General features: G+C 35.0%; 2 long non-coding RNA genes across 2 annotated transcripts in view; both read right to left on the bottom strand.

Moving 5' to 3' along the window:
- LOC128084291 (uncharacterized) overlaps positions 1 to 19,408 on the bottom strand; it is a 224,677-nt gene that overhangs the window by 62,367 nt on the left and 142,902 nt on the right. The gene's annotated exons all lie outside the window — the stretch shown is intronic.
- The window catches only part of LOC128084289 (uncharacterized), a 102,594-nt gene that overhangs the window by 483 nt on the left and 82,703 nt on the right, over positions 1 to 19,408 (bottom strand). The window contains exon 2 of the long non-coding RNA XR_008208438.1: positions 560 to 724. This is a non-coding gene — a long non-coding RNA (uncharacterized LOC128084289). The remainder of the gene's footprint in view (positions 1 to 559; positions 725 to 19,408) is intronic.

The following is a 19,408-nucleotide window of genomic DNA, read 5'->3' on the forward strand; positions in this document are numbered from 1 at the left end:
CTTTTTTTTTTAAGAAGGAAACACCCAAAAGCCATTCATCACTTTTAAGCCAAAAGACAAAAATTTCTTGCGCTTTTGAAGTGATTCCCCCAAACATAACTGAATTTGATTGAAATTGATTAAAGCAAGAGTTGAGCTGAAAGTCTTCCAGCCAAGGTCTTAAAAATGTCTCCCCATGAAACGTTTAATATTTCTTTATGAATGAGCTCCTTATTAGGCTGTTTAACTTCCTATCCTGCAAAAACATGATTTTTCAGGAAATTGGATTACATCTGCTCACATGCTGTGTGTGAGCCGAAAACAATTTTTTCTTCTAAAAATGGAAGTTTTTGTTTCAGATCTTTTAATGTTTCTAGAAAGGTTGTTTCTTCTGCAGCATGCCAGTCTACTACATTTTTGCATGTGTCCTTATTTTTCACTGCCTAGAAACAAAGTAAAACATTACATTTTCAGTATAAGGAAAATACATAAGGCATTAAAAAATGTATTTCCCATATGAATGGTCATATATTTTACTCATACATGAGAAATTCACAAAATGATTGACATTAAAAGAGACCTCTGGGTCTACCTGGTCCACTCTCTGGCTTCAGTGGGATAATCCAGATCAGGGTGCCCAGGACAACAGCCAGTTGTCTTCAGAGGATTTTTAAGGAAAAGACTCCACAACTCTTCTGGGCAATTTGTTTCAGTGCTTGGCCATTCATCAGTACTCAGTATGCGCCTGTATATATACCCACACATACATAGATCAATACATCAATAGATGTGTGTATTTAGTTTATAAATTTTATATATCTATGCATATCTATTTTATCTAGGGACTTACGAGAAAATGCAGTCTTTGTGTGTCTAAGTGTTTGCACATAAACATTTATTTTTTCTACCATCTCATTTAAAAGAAAAGAAAACAACAACAGTCATCAACAATTCACACGTTACACTGAACTCTGAGCCTCTGTTGTTACTATCTTTAGCAAATTATTCTTTGGAAGAAAACAACTAATGAAAACAAATACCTATTTTGTGTTCACATTTTTTAATGCTGGTAAAGCGATTTACACCCACATCTGGTCAGTCTAATGCACTTAGTAAGATTGTACAGTCCTAGATCCTCATGTGCACATACTAAAGGGTCATAATAAGCAAGCAGCAACATATGGATCTTTTTACTTCCCCAGGAAGTGTCAAAGTCAGACTACTTCTTGAACAAAATAGAAGTGCACCCATGTTCAGAAGTTTACATTCTCTAACTTCATGTTAAAAGCAAGAACAAATTCGTTATAGCAACACACTTTGATTAATAGATTCACTCAAACATTAGAAGAGGGCAAATTGGGCCCATTTACTGATACCTCACAATTGTGCTCTGAGTGCTAAATTGGAAATTGGATTGTACAAGAGGTGGCAATGTGAGTTTCAGAATCAATTTTCAAGCCTTCAAAAAAGTATAGGCATGCAGAACACTTGTAATGCTATTATATTTATCTATATATTTTAGACATTACATTATCTATTCATAGTTCAGCAGGTATGCCATGCTCATCAGTTTCCAAATTATTTGCTGGCTTCCTGGCACACCTCTTAGTTATTTTTATCTGATATTTCAAATAAATTAAAAAATGCCTTGAATTGCATGATTAGTCCATTATGTATTCTGTTTATTACAATTATATGAACTTTTGATTAACCTCCATAAGTTTCATGAATAAATTACCTGGATCACGGGAAACTGTCAGTTAATGTTAGAATGTTTCAGTGGGGAGTTTCCAGGAGATTAATCTACCTTTTTTTTTTGGGAGCTATTTTCAACTCAGCTTCCTTTAACAGCAGTATATGCTGTTGCTCAGTTGTGATGAAGAACATGTGAATAGATTTGTAGCCCACTTAGAATGAGTGGGTGCAAAATTTACTCACAGAGTCATATCTTTGGAAGATGATTTGTGCCCTTTTAAATATTGATGTCAGACTCGCTCTAACATGATGAGGATAAATTGTGCTAATCACAGCGAGTCTTCCAAGCTATGCAATATGACAATTCAGACATTTATCTCTTCTATCTTCTCTAAGTGGTGATGAACAATTTCTTGTTGAAAAATCTCTTGCATATTTATTTATTCATCTATTTATTTAACCACACATATGACAATCACCCAGAAAAAAATATCTCAAACTTCTGGCTATTCATCTAGACTTGATGTGTGCCAAACACCTGGTTCTATTTTTGACCACAGTTTCTCCCCATTCACACACATCTATTTGCCAAAGGTCTATTTTTTGCATAGAAAATTTCATTTATACAGATGACTCAAACAGCCCTTTTCATAAAATAATCAAAAAATCAGAAAAGAAGGTCATAGAAATCTAGTCTGCGGGTACACAGATTATTTTCTGGAGTGAGCTGAGAAAGGAAAAACCAAGATAGTACCTTGTCAATCAAATTCATCACACCTGGTCCTTGTTACAGAATCAAAAAGAGAACTGGAAGAGCTTTTTGCTGGCCTACGAAGACCAGAAAATAAAACTTCATAGATCATCAGCTGGTAAAAGAAAACTTAGAGGCATAAATATGAGGCAAAGGATGGACAGCAGGAAAGAGTGCTGTCAGCCGTTTGATTAATAGCACAGAAGAAAAGCTCGGATTGGAAAAGAAAGCAATGAAATCATAAGCAACAATGGGAAAGACACAGGGCATATCTGCAAGTGGCGAGAAACACAGAGATGGCCACAGTAGCATCTCATTTCTGCCCTTTCCAGCTGCTGTTTAACGGCATCACAGTGATGAAACAGTTCAAAACATGAAAGCCTGTGCAGCAGGTGATCAGGAAGTGTTTACATATGTAAGAGGAGGCTAAGGACACCCTAAGGGAGCACCAGTCCTCTTCTCCCACATAACTAGTGATAGGACCAGAAGGAATGGCCTCAAGTTGCATCAAGGGAAATTCAGGTAGGACATTTGGAAAAACATTCTCCAAAACAGTGGTCAGGTGCTGGAACGGGCTTGTCCAGGGAGGTGGTGGAGTCATTGCCCCTGGAGGTGTTTAAGAAACGTTTAGATGTTGTACTGATGAACAGGGATTAGTGGGAAATACTGGTGGTAGGTCGGTGGTCAGACTGGGTGATCTTAGAGGTCTTTTCCAACACTAGTAATTCTCTGGTATTGATATGGTGAAATAGGATATTTCTATCTTGCATTAGCTTGTCTTTAGACAAATCTTACAAGACAAAATTTGTTAAGGCTTTCTTAAATAATCACATCGAAAATGTCCTCTGAGTTTATAATAATCCATGGGTTCAATTCAGTTTTGATGGAAAACCGCTGGGAATGATCATTTAATGACTCTGTACTACAAATATTATTAACATGCTGATTATATTTTTTTCTACTCTGTTTTTTTCATAAGACATAGACAGAGATTGTGCCAACTGCTTTGAGTAGCTGGCAGAAACACAGAACTGGATGAAAACCAGCTGGTTACATCTCAGACTGGAAAGACAGATGTCATACAGGAGATGCATTTTACAAACAAAACATTGCACAGAACTGTTTCTGAAATGTTTTTCCATTAGACTCAGAGTTCAGTGGAATGCATAAACCTACGCTGGGGTCAGCTTTCTAAGAAAAAAAAACAACATGGCAGATCTTGTATGTTTTCTCTTGTGGATAACTACACTCAGAATAATTCCATTTTCTTTTCTGTGATCTATAATCACAGAAATCCCAAGATGTTTACAGTACAGGAAAAAATGCAAGATCTGAGCACCACAACAATATTTCTCTTCACAGGGAATATCAGGGTGCAAGAGGAATGAAGGCAAGTGACGGCCAAAAAGAGCAGGGACCAAAACTAAAAGCATTATTTTAATTATCAGTGATACAGAAGTTCAGATGCAAAAAAGTGCACAAAAGAGATAAAAAGAAATTGTAGGTGCTAATAACAGGTGTTTTTTTTTTTTTTTCTTTTAAGTAAATCATGGAGGACAGATGGTAAGATTGTAAAATACGTATTTTTTATGAGCTCAAGTTAGAAGTATTAAAGTGTAAAGAGGCATGAATTTAAGTAACAGAACTATTTGTTATAAAAACTAACAATGCGTGCACTTGAAGTTCATTGGTATTTCTTTAGAGCAATCTTGGCAAATAGTGAAAGAAAAATATAGGATGCTACAAGCCTCTTGGTGTAATTTCCTTCTGCTTCCAAAAAACAATAAAATAATATACAGGAGCTCTTTCACTGTCCTCAGTGCAGTGACATTTTATGAAAGGTAAAGCAATGCTGCACCTACTGACTTCCCTTGTCTATTTACAAGAGGAAATGTCATCAAGCATTCAAAATGTCACTACCTGCTGAGATGACGTCACCAGCGCCTGCCATGGAAATGTTCCTTCCTCTTCAAATGCTCATGTTTTTGAGCAATAATCTTTCTAAAGAGATCTTCCTTTGGTAGGCAAATGGCAGTGTGCATAATAACTACAAAAATGAACGCAGGAGCAAGCACATTTCCTGGGACTGAAGACATTTTTTAAAGAGCACAGACAAATGTTCACTAATATTGCCTGCCTCTTAAGCCAATTATTACTGTAATACAAACAGGTGCTGTCTGCTACTTAAACCGTCTTGTTACAGTCCTCTAAAAAGTGTCATGTACACAGAAAAGCATATTTGTAATATTTAGACTAAGTACATTTCAACTTAATTGCATCACCTCACAAAATTACATAAACAAGGCTTCTGTATTTGTGCAAGAGATTCTCTCAAGCTGCAGATCTTGCACTTGCTCATGAATTCTATGGTGTGCTGTCAGAGGGGTTAGGATCCACAGTTTCGGTTCATTTTATTTGTATTTTTATTTTGTGAAAAATAGACAAAAGTCGTAAAGTCTGAGATTCCTGTCATTAATTTTTCTTCTTGGATTCAGGTCTTGTCATTTATTTCTTGCCCGTGTACAAACTTTTATCGTGATTCCTGACATAAAAAATAAATAAAATAAAAAATTGATATATATTGCCTATCCAATTTCTACATTACCAAGTATTCCAATAAGTATTTTTGTCAACAAGAGATAGTTAAAAAATAAAATTCATTTCCTTTTTGATTAGTTGGTTTTATCTAAGATGAACATACATAGATTTTTACAGCCTAAGAACTTGAGAGCACATGGATTGAGCACAAAGTGAATCCTATAAATTGCCTCAACAATAATGTTAAAAAATCCAGTTATGCTTAATTACTTACTAAATTTCTTTGTTTGTTTGTTTTTTAATAATTTAAAACTGAAATAAAAGAAAACACAGCACAAAGCTGATACTTTCTAACCTGCTATTGCTGACTGCATCCCCACTGTTACCGCTGTAACCCTCACAAAACATTCAAGTATGCAGAACCTCCTAAATAAAACACAGGAAACACAGTGACTTCTCTGGAACTGAAATTGTCTATGTTACTGAAAATATAGTATAAATGACTTATTTCAGTATAGAAACTACTGAAAAAAGGTTACATTCTGAATAAGATCCACATATTAAGGCCAATTTTGAGGCTACGAAACAGTGATATCCAAATTCTTCAGATATGAAAAAAAAACCAAAAAACAAAAAACAAAAAAAAACTTATTATTGTACAAGCTTTCAGGTTAGCTTTCCTATAAATGAATGTTTAGAAAACTAGACAAAATATCCACTTCAAAATTATCAAAATATTTAATTCTTACTTTTGGAAGTCTATGTTTATTCACTTTGAGCCCAATTACAAGTAGTTAGTAAAAAAAAAAAAAAAAAAAAAAAAGAATTGACTAATTGACTATTACCTCTTGCAGAGTTCCAGCTACAAACTTAGCTACAAACTTAACAAATTCAAACTAGAAGATACATATTCTGAAAATTTCAGTGTAAAATTAATTACCATCGGTCTTAGTAATTGAGAAATTAGTACAGCTATGGCTGTATGACAGTACCTGGTCTGGCTGTTGGAATCTGTATAAATGCCCTTTACCACTGGAAGAGTTCCAAGCACAGATCCCTCTGTCTCACCATTTCTATAACAAGTGCCTCAAAGATGTGCCACATCCTCCAGCCTAGCTAGTTTGTATTCCAGATACACAGAAAATATTGGAAGGTCATCTGTCCTGAAATATAGCCCTAATTGGAAATAATTCAGAATACATAATTAAAAATTCATGCCATTAAGCAAACAGTTTTGTTTGAGCTATCTTATTTTCTTCAGGAAAATTACTTTAACATTTGCTTGTAATTTGACATCACTGAACGAATGTTTGATGAAAACACATCTAGCTCTCAATTGCAACAATTGAAGGGAATGACCTGGGTGGAAATTACTGAGTTGTAACTAATTCAAAATCATTCTCTCTGGTAGGATATAATAACACTTAGGCCATCTCAAAGAAGGCATGGAAGTACTGCTTCACAAATCGCTATTGTTCAGAACACACAGAATGAAAAATCTGTGGCTTTAAATCTCCTGAATCAACACCCTCCTTAGGTACAAAGATCTCTCATATGCAGCTGGCTAGACTTAATACTTGGCACTACTTTGTGATTTCTTGGGCAGAGCATTCTGGTTTTGATTCTTCCCTGAAAGACAATCCCCAAACAGGATATTCAATATTTCAGCTATCTGAACATCTACTTTAAAGACTTCTTTCTGACATCCTGTGTTTGCCTTCACTTTCTCCCCTGCTGCTACTCTATCATGCAGGCTAGGCTGTACATGAAGTGCCTGAGGGATCACAGTGAAGTTACAAAGCAAACAAATGTCCTCCACACTCAGTTGCATCCTGCCCACCACAGTATAGCTCAGCTAAGTAAAGATTTTTAAAGCACTGAAGGAGTAGCTTCATTTTATCTTCACACTTTCTTCTTTTCTTTTCAGGGATTAGAGAAGTACAATCCAACAAACACAGGCTCTGTGATACTCAGTACTACAAGCGTGAATCAAACAATAAGTAAACTTTCAAGATTATACATAGGAAGAAATTTATGAAATAAATTGGCCATGATATAGACAAATAAAAGATTGTTGATCTCTAGCACCTTCTATTTAATAGCCTTAAGGCTCATTACAAATGTTAGTAAGCCAAGCATCATTATGTATAAGAATAATAATAGTGTTATTCTGATCTAAAAAATGCTAAAAAGGAAAAGAATTACCAGCATTCTGTTTTTCATAACGTGCCTGTTCATGCATTCAAGTAGTTTGTGGGCATAATTGCAACAACTGTAAGTTTCTGTTGGTCTATTATATGCATAACTAGCTATTTGCATCTGCAAATATCTTATTAACGTGTATGGTCACTGTTACGTCTATGTGCATAAATTAAGTATTCAATTGCACACATCATAATGATCTTATAAGCATAAACTCTGTAAGCTAGGCTATACATCCTGCTGTCAACTTTGTGGCAGAATGGGGAATACAACACAAACTTTCAAACTCCCAGGCCTGTTGTTTAATCATAAAGCCTCACATATTCACATAAGCAGAATGAGAGACGTAAGTAAGATGAAAAAAACAGTTCACTCTCTTCAGCTCAGTGAGGATAATGTTGATCCCACTGCAGACTCCATTTTGACTTCATTGAATTGTTACAGTTAAGGGTGAAGTACTGCTGTTCCAGAAAATAGATCATTTCAACTACTGACTCCTTGCGAAATAGTTCTGTAGGTTTACTGGAGTAGCAGATATTCAGCCCCAATCTTAGCAAAGATTGATCCATATATATATATATATATATATACACACATACATATGTATAGATAATATATATATATTATATTATTATTCAGTAATTTGAAATCAATTAAATCAGAGGATTGTTGAAGTAACTGGACATATCTTCAACACTTTGCCCTGGTGACTGAGAATCTAAGAAACATAAAATAAGCTACATTTCCTTTCTTTTCTTTTTTTTTATTTTAAAGAAAATAACTTATTTGGTTTCTTGAGGTATCGTAAGTAGTAATTAATGCAGAGCTGTAGCTTCTACCCTATAGCTGTTGCTATAGGGTAAAAGACAGTAAAAAATGTGGAAAAAAAAACATGTCTGGATAAACTAGATGGTCTTATTGAGGCCTATCAGCTTCTGAAGTCACATTGAATCTAGTTCAAAACATTCAAACACAAAACAATGATAGAGGATGAAAAAAAATTAAAACACAATCCTGTTTTCTCTGGGGACATAAGAAAGCACACAAGAGCATAAAGTCTACAGAATTTACAAACCTTTGCAAAAGGCATGGATCAGGATCTACAAAGGTTATTCTCCTGCGTAACTCTTGGCAAGTCACTGCAGAATTCACACACTGCCCTGGTATCTTGAGCGTGATGATAAGAGCCGAAGTCCAAATTTATAGCATAAGATCTTCCCCCTGAATAAATACACTTCACTGTACAGATTCTAAACTTTCTAGGTACCTCTTTCTTAATCTAAAATCATTACAATTATTCTGTTTACTGAGAACGCAACTCAGGTACATCACAATTCCAGTATTTTCTCATGTAATTAAGCTTTCTTAAAACTATGTCCTTTAAAGGTCCCCAGATGGTAGTTATGTTAGAATTGGGTTCTACACAAAATGCAGTAGATGTCACACTAATCATAGAATCAAAGAACCATAGAATGGCTAGGGTTAGAAGGGAACTCAAGGACTATTGACTTCAACTTTCCCCTGCCACAGGCAGGGTTGCCAGCTGCTTGACTGAGTAGTAGATCAGGCTGCAGAGAGTCCTGTATAACCTCACCTTAAACACCACCAGGAACAGAACATCCACAACCTCTCTGGGCAGCCTGTTCCAGCACCTCACCAATTTCTCAGTAAAAATTTTCCCCCTGGCATCTAATCTAAAACTCCCTTCCTTTCATTTAAAATCATTCCCCTCGTCCTATCACTAACTACCCATGTAAGAAGTTGATTTTCCTCATGTTTATAAACTCCTTTTAAATAATGGATGGCGGCAATGATGTCTCCCCGCAGCCTTGTCTTTTCCAGGCTGAACAATCCCAATTCTTTCACCCTATCTCCATAGTAGAGGTGCTTCAGCCCTTGGATCAACTTCATGGCCTTCCTTTGGAGCTTTTCCAAAAGCTCCACATCTTTCCTGTGTTGTGGGCCGCAGACTTGGATACGGTACTGGGGCTTCACAAGGGCAGAATAGAAGTCAATAATTGCCTTCCTCACCCTGCTGACCACCACTTTTCTGATGGAACCCAGGATACTGTTGGCCTGCTGGGCTGCAAGCACACACTGCTCATCACTAATTGTGATTTTCTTTCCCTACATCTCTTCTCTCGAGTGGAAGATTCTTAGTACAAAAGGAGAATAGCACAAATGGATATAACTCCAGACAATACACGTTTATTCAGCTAGAAAGGGAACTTCAGATTCTGCCTCTTCTTTTCCAGAGTAGCTATGTATTTTTATTGTGATTTCCAATTTGCCATTGGAAAAAGCAAATAATAATAAAAAGCAAAGGAAATAACCCAGAATGCAAACGCTATTCCACCCCTCTAATGGCAGGTTACAAAATACACCTGTGGCTAGCGCTGGTGTCACTGGCGGTTATGATTCCCCATTAGAAAGGGATCATTTTTAATACCTTAAACAGATAGCAGCTATGTCACTACCTGTACATCTCAGGAGTGTGTGCTTCATGTACTCTTCACCCCTAACGGCAATCTCTCCTGCTTCTTACTATTGCTGTCATTTACTAGGAACTGTTGAGATCCTGAAGCCTTATTCCACTTGAAATAAATTCCTGCTGCCAAAATACATGTCTTGGCTGAATTTTGATTTCATTGTTGCCAACAGCTTGCTTATTCCTCTTTCTCATATATTATCTCTCTATTAAACATCCTTTGTGACAGCAGTTAGTGACATTCAAGTTGGTCTTTGTCCACAGACACTCCCTAGACTGCTTGTATCAAACAAACGAAACACCCTTCCGTATGAGTGTATGAGCAAGTAGGTGACCCCATTTACAAATCTTCATTAAAACATAAAAAAGGATGAAACAATTTGAAGTCATTAACATATTGGGTCAAATTATGATCTCAATTATAGAGTAAATCTGAGGCAATTACATAGGCTCAAAATATGATCAAAATCTGGTGCAAAATAATTAGAACATTTCAGTTGCTCTTGGTGAAATTTCATTAGTGGAATAATATAAATTAATAAAGACTACCAAAATTGAAGTTGTCAGAAAATTCAATGATAATGAAGTCTCAGGTTGCACTGTTAACAGAAAACCTATCAAGTAAAGTAGACAAACGGAGCCTCAAGGTCCTGGTGATCAGCGATAGAGCTACTTATGATCTTCACCCTTTTGGTGGGATCACGACTAATCCACTTGATAAACCGAGCATCAACGACCTTTGTTAAAATTTAATCGAAACCTCAGTGAGTAAATGATAATTATTAACCTTAAATTATGTGGACATATAATTATCTAGACTGGATTCTCTGCATACCTATTTCAGGAGCACAGCCTTTCTTCATCACATATTCACATTAGCAAGTACTTACTCTAAACGCAATTACAGACATAAATACATTAAGTAAGCATTTCATTATTGTAAAAAGAAAAGAAAACGAAACAAAACACAACAACAATACCTTCTTCAGACAGGAAACATCAGATTTAATATTGCAAATAAACATACACATCTCTCTACTAAAACATGTGTGTGGCTGCAGGTTCAGGCGTTCTCTCATGGGTGCCCATTAAGTCAATAGAGGATGGATGGTAGACACCCTAGAGAAGTTTTTTTCATTTTCTTGCCTTCTCTACTATTGCTTATGACTGCTTGCATTATTACAGATAGGAGGATGGTGATATTAGATCTTGATTTCCATAAAAATTCATGTACTTTGTCCAGAAATTTTTTCATGCTACTGGGGAACTGAAATTTCAGTCTGATAAGTAATTAATGTATCTGGGAAAAAGTAGTTATTCCTCAAAAAACAGTCAAACTTGGACATTCTCAACACAGGGAAGCAACCAGACAATGCAAGCTTGTAGATGTGTCTGACAACGCCAGTTTCAGACTGCCAAGAGAAGGATGATGCACATCCTGTTCTCACACAAATTCTCAGATTATAACAGCTATTCTCAGACTACAGCAGACCATTTAGCCAGCTTCTGGAATAGCCGATAGCTCCAGAAGATTTCTCACCTACCCCAAGAAAATCTGAAGAGGTTTGCTGATTAATTTATTTTTAAATAATGTGAAGTGTAGGCCAGGGGGACCCACAGACAGCTATGACTCACTGGAATGGCTGCCCACTTGTCAGATAGCCAAGACACAGGTGCAGTGCTGGACATGGCACCAGAGAACATAGAAAACCTCGGCAGCCCCAGTGTGTCTCAAGGGAAAGCAGGGAGTGGAGAAAGCAATCACTATCATCAACTTTAAAATGAAGAACTGTTGGACAAAGAGATTGAGGTAAAAATACGCGATAAATACATCCATGATTTTTAAAGGTGGTGATTTTCAGCCCTTAAGATTATTAAAAACAGATTCAGTAGCCTTCAAAATGTCCCATCAGCCACTTGGATTTTTAAAATTACATTTTTTGATTTATTTTACAATCATAATAAATTTTTCCATCAATAATTTCACACATTTCCTTTACCTGCCTACCTGGCTTTTTTTTTTTTTTTTTTTTTTTTTTTTTTCCCTCCAAAGCATCTCTTTTTTTCTTTACTCATTTCCAATAACCCACAGACACTACTTTGTTTTCATGGATTCCAGTCTTTCTGTGTGTCTTTCTACTTTACAACCAACAAAGCAGACATTTTAAAGACTGAAGTTTCCACTGTTTCAAGGAATAGTATGTCCACTTTAAAAATTTACTGAAATGGACATATGCACAGCAGTTAAAATTATGGTTACACAGGCAATCTTATTTGTGGCATTTCCTAAATGTTGCAGATTTAAGTTAAACAGCTCAGTTTTTAAGCCAAGATAATTTAAATGTTGCTAACTTATGGCTAAAACCTAATATGAAAATGAGTACCAGCAGTGATCAGTGCTGGCTTTTATTGCTGTTGATCCAAACAAATAAAAAGCCAGCTTCCACACAATGCTTTTCTATAGTATTAGTGATTAAGAGCAAGCATCCTGTCCCAGCTCAGATAAGAACATTATAACTAGCACTTCAATAAGCATGATTTTTTTTTTTTTTTGTCAATCATAATAAGAAAGAAATAAAATTATTAAATTCATAGAAATACAGGATGCATTGTATCACTTGAGGATAATTAATTTTTGTTCTTTGATTAGGAGTGCCAATTCATCAATGCATTTTTGCATTGTGCAAATACTGAGGATTCTTACAAGGTCTTTTGTTGTTGTTGTTTTTGCTTTTTGTTTTTGTGTGTGTTTGTCTATTTTAAAGGAAAAAGAATTATGAAGAATGCTCAGAGTATGGCATCAATCAATGCCACAGTTTCCTGCTTAGAGGCAAACAAGGCAGAAAAAACCTTACCCTCGTTCTGGCTATACGCTGCACTTTTTTGCATTTTTATGTAAATCACTATCCATAAACAATTTGTCATCTTTCTTGAAGAAAACCATCACAAATCTACAAGAGATGCATTTTTAGTCATGAAACGAAAAATAAAAGCACTAAAGGCTTTAAAAAAACCTCTGCTTTATGCAATCATCAGCCCTTCAAAGTCAATGCATACCTAGGCAATAATAAAGTTCTGCGGGAGGAAAGTAACAAGGCTCTAAGCAAGGGTGCTACTGAACTTGATTTTGCCAGAAAAAGAAATAAAAATGGGTGGCAATATAATTTTGTTTGCATTCCCAAATCTTATAATCCTTTGGTAGTACAGTTTTTTCACCTATCTTGGTAGAAACCTGACCTCTGTGTAAGGATTTGTAGACTAAATAATATATATTTACACATATATGTACAAGTACACATAATTAGTATAAAATATATAGCAAAGAAGTAGTATTATCCTTGCTCTCTTAATTAAATATGTCATATATAAATACACACACACTCTCCAAAAATAGTGTTTCCTAATTATTTCCATACAACAGATAAAGAAAGCACAATAACATTATTTGATAAAGAACATTCTCGACTACCAAACGTTATTATTTATTATATTATTATGCACCTTTGCACTGTGCATTTCCATGCCAAACATCATTTTTCAGACTGCCTCTCTGCTGCCATCTCTCATTCAGAAACAAAGTGCAACGAAATACCGGTGGGAAGGTTTATCTTCTATTCCCACCACCACCAACTGTCTCTGATATCATGGGCCAACATAATAAAATGGGAGGCATTACTTTTGGAGCGTGCTCACACACACATGCACATTTATTTATACATACACATATACACACACATACACGTTCTTTATGTATATGTGTGCTTAGTTTTCCTTTGATCATCTATATAATATAACACTCTTTATCTTTTCCCATCAAAAGGGTTAAACTTGTTGCTCCTACCTAACACCACAGTGTCTTAGCTACATTTCACGAGCTACATTTTACTGTAAAACTAAGACTGAGAAAATTACTTTTATTCAATGCTTCTGCTTTAAAAAGAATAATGATTTCATCTGGTTAGAGCTGTCTGTCCCTACTTAGTTTATTGCAGGGAAGAAATTGCCTGTTCGCTCATGATAAGATAATTTGTTGCCTTGGAAATTAAATTATCCATCCCAGTTTACCTTGAAGAGGAATACTATATAATACCTATTTGTTCCATTACACCCTTTAAATCAGAAATACACTTTACTCCACAAATATGTTCCGTGTAATCAGAGACATTAAGACAAGGTAAAATAGCCTCTGACTGAAACTTAATTAGGCTCCAAAGTTGTCAGTTGTGTAAGACTTGAATCCAGTGGAACTAAAAGGATTTTAAATAATTTCTTTTAAAGAATAAAACTAAGCCTGAAATTCATCTTAATATTAGCTTTTTAAATTTATTTTTCTATATTTAACTCTCAGGAAAATTTACCACAGAAAGCCAAGTCAAGCGCATGTATTCTCTCAATGAAACCAGAACAGTTATTGATATCTTCACAAGACAGAGCAATGGGAAGGGTAAAACCTTATTTTTCACGTAATATTTTTAACTCTATGATGTAGAATTAATATAGGTATGTAGTCTAACACGTTTTCCCATTTCCAGCCAGTTGTACATGAATATTTAAACATAAAGTGATTTTCAGGGTTACTGGTTTGTAACAGTATCATCTCTTAGCTAGCTGTTAAGGCAAAACGGAGTGAAGGGGGCTTAAAATTTAAAACAGGTTTTTGTAATTAGCAACAGCCATGCTTTTAAGCTGAGGAGAGCACATCACAAATGACGGGTAGGGCATGGTAGGGCAGAGTTCTTAAGGCACTTTTTGACAAAAGGCATAGGAAAGACTTCGAATCTTTCATAAAACTCATTTATGGAACTGCATAATCCAAGTGATTCATTAACTTCTTTATATACAGAAAAAAAAAAAAAATAGGCTCAGAAAATAAGATTTTTCTATAGCATACTTTTCCATGTCTTTGCGGGTGATGAAGAGAAGCTGGTTTTATGATGGTTATAATGGATTAAGAAACAAAGCTTTGAGCAATTGGCTTCTACGCAGGCTTGGAGTTCGACCTTGAACAAATTGTATAATCCCTCTGCTACTGTTTCTCCATTTCTAAAACAAGCATAATTCTTACCTACTTTGAAGAACTGTTCAGCTGATTAATTAGATGTTTATGGGATGCTTTAGATGTGGAATATATTAAATCATCTACTTTAACTGAGGCTTATGTATATTTATGCTTAACTGAGTTCTAGGCATAGAATTTTTCCAACAAAACAGAATTCTGCCCCACCAACCCTCAATAGAAAAGGTTTGACCATAAAAAAAGTCACAAAAACAGAGAGTTTGATGCAGCTCTAAGGAGAGAGATTGCTCAGGTTCCTTGGATTTTTGCATCCATTCTAGCCCAACTTGGAAACCTCAGTTTTCCATTGACATACATGTTCACTAGGCCCACTTTCCAATTAAGAGAAAGTATACAACAACCTTTACTATAGCACTAACACTGAAATACTTTCTCTAAGATCTTGCTATCTAAAGTCTCATTTATTCTTTAACAACTGCTGTTTGGAATATATCACACACTACTATTTTTCATCTTCTTTCATCTTGCAAGTATGCACTGCATTATGAAAAACTTCGAAAGACTTGTAGAAATTCAGTGGCAGAAATAGTACAGTCCATAGGTGCATTGAGGGCTGGAAAGGGGATTTCAGACATCTTAGAAAGGTCCATTTTTAGGTTCACTTAGTAAATTAATAATAATATTTATTGACTTGCATTTAACAGACGGGAATGTAAATAAACATGTTTAGATATAAGTAATTAAAATGTCAAAGCATCTGCGTGAAGCATAATAACAAACTGGACCAAAGAAGAAAAATTAAAAAAAATAATAATAAAAATAAAAATAAAAAATAAAATTAATTCTTCCAATGAACAGGACTTCTTCACCTCAGGATAGATAGCAAAGCATGCACACTCTGTAAGTAAGGAGAATACTTTATGGAATCTAAAAGCAGGAACAAAATGCATTGACTAAAATCACCTTTGGACACAAATACAGCTAGCCCAATTTATTTTGTGATAGCCATCTAGTGCATACGAGTGAGTGACAACAGTGGCTCAAGGAGTTACTCCAAATTTCTTATTGGATTGCTAGGAAAGGTGAACATCAGAGACTCATTAAAAAAGTCACAAAAGATCACAGATCTCAAGCACGTTGTTGCTTCATAGGGGCATTCTCTTCAATAATCGCTGTGTTATTCAACACTATATTCATCTTTATTTTTTCACTTAAAACACTGCTTTTCCATTCTGAGACCACAATCCAGGGACTCTTCTTTTTAAAAAAAAAAATCGAAAATAAAAAATAGTTCAATTTACTTTCTTATATGTATTTATTTTTCCTAAGATGTACCAACATCAGAAGCATGGCATTTCGGTCTCAAACAGTGGCTTTAGCAGTCTATACTGTTGAATTACAATGGTTTGATGTTCATTATTTTTTTGTTCTGAAGCCATCCTGCTGTTCTCACCAAATGAGAAGCAGGTCAGAACTAAGCTATTTAATTAGCTAGGAAGGCAGGTGATGTTTAAGCACATTGCTAATCATTTTCCAACTGATAATAATTTACCATCAGGGACAGATTGGCAACAGAATTTCAAAACAACATTCAGAAAATGGTAATTCATGACAAAGAGGTTTGAGATATAGATTACAATTGGATTTAGAAAAAGGAAAAGCTACAAATGAATAGAATATACAATATTAAAATTGTGGTTCGTACACTTTGTTATGCCTGAACAGCTCTCAAAAATCTGTATCCAAATGAACAGTAACAAAGTAAAACAACAGATCTAGGTTACATTTTTTTTATTTTTATTTTTATTTTTCAAGTCCCCTAGTAAGATCTCAGATTATGGAAGTACACAAAGAAGCTCAGCAGCAGATGCAATTTTTGATTTGCTAGGCGGAAGAGAGCTTGGACCAGGCCCTTATCAGAACTCCAAATGCAGACATACTGGGCGGGCTATGCTAAATTTTGCATGATTTCTTCCAGAATAGTATCTGTATTGTTCACATTTTTCAATAATAAAAATATAAATAGCTCATTCTCCTTCAATTTTTCTCTTCAAAGGTCCCACTTTCAATACATCACAAAAGCTATTACACTCAGAAATTTCATTTTTAATTTAAGTCCGCTGCTCTTAGGGTGAAGTATTTCTAACCTCAAGAATTTTTAGTCTCCTATCCTGAGCGAAGTGGGAAAACAATTCAGGAGCATTTTTGGATTTCTAAGAGGAAATACAGAACTAAGGACTTTAACAATCAGAAATTAATTCTTCTTAGATGCAGTAACTTCTCAAGAGTCAACAGCTTGACTCAGATAAACAAAAGCAGCTGATTTGAAATAAACTCACCACTACTGAACACACTTAAACACATGTGACTGAAAAGTTTCATTTAAGTGCAAACAAAACAAGTCTCTGTGGTGAAGAACTATTTTTCATTAATCAAAGATGCATATTTAGATGAAAAATAATCTTATAAACTATGAGGCCCTACCTGGTATAGTAAAAACAAAGTCTTTTCCCTGTAATTAACGAAAATCAGCTAGACAGTTACATGATTAATAAGATTTTCAACATTTATTTGCTAGGTTAAGATTCCTAGTAGGTGATTCAGTAAGTAGTGTTATTAAAGGCAGGATGCAGAAACTTAATTTAACACACTAATTAGTACCAAATCATGGAAGATTATTCAGTAGAAACAGGTATTCAGCATGCAATTTCCTTGTCTTTAAGGATGGTAAAAGCCATAACTGCTCATCTGTGGACGCAGGATCAAAGGCAGATCTTATTTAGTCAGCTAGCAGTGTTTTAATAGTTATCAAAAGACTCTCAAATTTGAGGATATTTTGTCTTAAAAAGCAGTCCTCTGGGAGAGAGGTTTCATGAAGATTCAGGGTTAAATAGAGCACTGCTTCTAATCTTGTATGTAAACTAAGTAACTGGGAGAATGCTAAGAGAAAGTTTAGGTTATCAGATACAGTATTTTGGATACTCAGATTATTTATTTTATTCACTGAATTAAATTGTCATTTTGATTCCTTCATGAAAGTTTTTTGTTTTTTGTTTTTTGTTTTTTTTGAGCGAGAGAAGAGGCATTGTTCTAGAATCACAGATAAAATTATAATCCATTACAGGAGAAATTAAATGCTTGTGAAGAAGAAAACAGAAACAAAACAAAACAAAAAAACCATGCCAAGAAATTCCAATTACAAGTTATTCAAACATCATAAACTCATTCACACAGACACACAATTATAAAGACAGGTCTTTATTAAGTATGCTCCTGTATTTTTACAAGCTTGCCCCATGTAACTTTTACCTCCAAATCTCAACCAAGCTACACCGAGTCATGATAATTATTGAGTCTATGGAATTAATTATAAGAGGTTTTCACCTGACAGAGTAAAACCTACCTTATTAAAGTAAGGACTATTTGAGGTTTTTGTTTTTTTATTTTAATTTATTTATTTCATTAAAATAAATTTGCACACCTTTTAGTTGGTAGAACACCATTTCCATGTCTATTGGGAAACTGGGACCTTTACAACCGTGAAGATCTCTATGGTAGAAAATCAGAAATAGCACATTTTTCTTCCTTTCAGGACACTGAAGAAAACACTAGGACACTGCATCACTAGCAGACAGTGAGCACCTATTAACTGAGAATATGCCAGATATAAAAGAGAAAAAAAAAAAAAAAAATTCTTCTTCCTGGCCTCTGAAGTATGACATAGCTATTACCATTAACCTGTCATCCTCAATGTATATATCAGACCCTTACAGATTTCCCAGTTTATTCATATATACATACTGAGCCTGTGCCTACAAAATAATATTTTTGAGCCTTCTAGACAAGTAGTTCATGCAACACAACAAATATTTTAAGTCACAGCCTTTTGAAAGTCAACATTGAAGTTCTTCATAGAAAATCAGAGATGCTATTGACCACTTATCTCAGAACAGCCAGTTTCTGATGCTTCAGGGGAAAAGCAAGGACTCACCTACTGTATGTTAAACGATGATGTTCAAGGGAAAATTATATTCGTAGCTACTATCATTGTGTTCTGCCCTATTTCTTATTATTTTTAAAGCCCTAATAACTCTGGGTGTTATAACCTATGTGAACATCCATTTCCTTTTCTAATTTGACTGAGCTCTTGACTTCAACAACATGTTGTGGCAATGACTTCTGTTAGCTTAGTGTGGGCTAAAAAAATCCCCAACAGATCTTCATATCAATTTTAGATTGGGTGTCTCTCAATTTCTCTGACTACTACTTTCCTCTAATATTATGTCAGCAGCTAAGTAGAGAGCCTGCTCTGACTTCTCTATAGTCATTGCTACTCACCATGTTTTTACTAAGTTATTTTTCAAGTCCTATCTTGTTCATCTCTATTCTAAAGTAAACTGCTCCTGTCTTTTCAATCTTACTTCATATGGCTGTTTTTCCACTTCTCTAGGCACTTTTATTGCTATTTTCTGACCTCCTGCTATTTTTCCTGTAGGTTTTTTTTTCAAAATAAAATAAACAGAGCTGAAAACAAGATTGCAGCAGCCACCTAATTTACAAGTAGCATTATAATACCATCAATATCAATTTATTAAAAATCCTAGCCCTAGATGTTTTCTTTAACCATTACTACTCACTGACTAAAAGGGACTCAGAACTGCTTGGGTTTCCAAGCTGGAAGTCACAACTACAGTACATTTTATGCTATGTGCACTGTTCCTAGTAAAAACCTTTGAAC

The sequence above is a fragment of the Tympanuchus pallidicinctus genome, unplaced genomic scaffold, assembly GCF_026119805.1.
Source record: "Tympanuchus pallidicinctus isolate F22 unplaced genomic scaffold, pur_lepc_1.0 scaffold26, whole genome shotgun sequence".
In the NCBI taxonomy this organism is placed as follows: domain Eukaryota; kingdom Metazoa; phylum Chordata; class Aves; order Galliformes; family Phasianidae; genus Tympanuchus; species Tympanuchus pallidicinctus.